Source organism: Sinocyclocheilus anshuiensis, unplaced genomic scaffold (genome assembly GCF_001515605.1).
Source record: "Sinocyclocheilus anshuiensis isolate Anshui unplaced genomic scaffold, SAMN03320099.WGS_v1.1 scaffold1221, whole genome shotgun sequence".
Lineage (NCBI taxonomy): Eukaryota > Metazoa > Chordata > Actinopteri > Cypriniformes > Cyprinidae > Sinocyclocheilus > Sinocyclocheilus anshuiensis.
The window spans coordinates 162,959-164,528 of record NW_015551070.1 but is presented as its reverse complement, the minus strand read 5'-3'; positions in this window follow the sequence as shown (position 1 = coordinate 164,528).

The window sequence follows — 1,570 nt, the reverse complement described above, 5'->3', positions numbered from 1 at the left end:
GGCAGACACACTCTGTCAGTTTAAATCTAGATTAAAGACCCATCTCTTTAACCTGGCTTACACATAACACACAAACACATTTCTAATATTCAAATCTGTTAAAGGATTGTTAGGCTGCATTAAGTAGGTCAACCGGAACTGGGAACACTTCCCATAACACCCAATGTACTTGTTACATCGTAAGAAGAACGGCATCTACGCTAATATTAGTCTGTTTCTTTCTTATTCCGAGGTCACCATAGCCACCAGATCCAGTCTGTATCCAGATCAGATGGTCACTGCAGTCCCCTGGATCCAGTCCAGATGGTGTATCAGCACCTAGAGACACCCTTGACAGCCCTGAATGTCAGCGGAGACCAGGACAACTAGATGAGCCTGAAGATCACAGGAACCAGATGAGTCCTCTGCACAATCTGACTTTGCGGCAGCCTGGAATGAAACTGCTGGTTCGTCTGGCCAGAGGAGAACTGGCCCCCGACTGAGCCTGGTTTCTCCTAAGTTTTTTTTTTTCCCCATTCTGTCACCGATGGAGTTTTGTTTCCTTGCCGCTGTCACCTCTGGCTTGATTAGTTAGAGACACTTAATTCCCAGCGATATCGTCGACTTGATTGCACAGATACTATTTAAACTGATCTGAGCTGGACGATGACATCACTGAATTCAATGATGAATAGGCCTGTCACGATAACAACTTTTTGCTGTGCGATATATTGCCCCAGATATAATTGCTGTAAGGAAATTAACTCTTTTATTTTAGCTCTTTTCGGGGGGGGGGTTATTTGAAAAAGTAACTCAGATATTCTCTTGTAAATTAAAAAGTAATGCGTTACTTTACTAGTTACTTGAAAATAATAATCTGATTTAGGCCTGTCACGATAACAACTTTTTGCTGTGCGATATATTGCCCCAGATATAATTGCTGTAAGGAAATTAACTCTTTTATTTTAGCTCTTTTCGGGGGGGGGGTTGGTCAAATCTGAAGATTCAAAATCATCCTGATTGAACTGATTCCAAATTTGACAGTTCACACTCGTCCAGCGAGACGTTAACATCAGTATATTTACCAACTTGAATATTTGTACTATCCCTGGCCACAGGCTAATACATGCTTGTGATAACTTATAAGCTACTAGCTAGGTAGCTGGATCTGGGCCTGTCGTTTGGATGATGTCGTTTCTGGGGATGCCCTCCTGGAGAATGGAGGTTGCTTTGAAAGTCAGTTGCCTTAGATACGGAGAGTGACGCGTTGCACTCTTCCGGGAGTTCCTTTGCTTGGCTTTAGACTTTAGAGTTCGGCAGTTGCGGAGTTTCAACTGAAGTGTTTGAGTTCTGGAGTCTCGCTCGCGTGATGTTACAGCATGTGAGCGCTTTGTAGCGCGGTCACCAAGGCGAAAAGCCAAAGGTCTAGAGAGAGAGAGAGCAAGCGAGCAAGCCACGAGGGCTTTGTGTCCATTTTTAAGCAGGCTGATTTTGGTCCGCCCCACGACGCGATCTTCCAATCGACTTGTTGCAAGGCTTAGCCACACCCTGTGTGGTTACCTTCTCGTGCATAAATTAACATGCTGTTCAA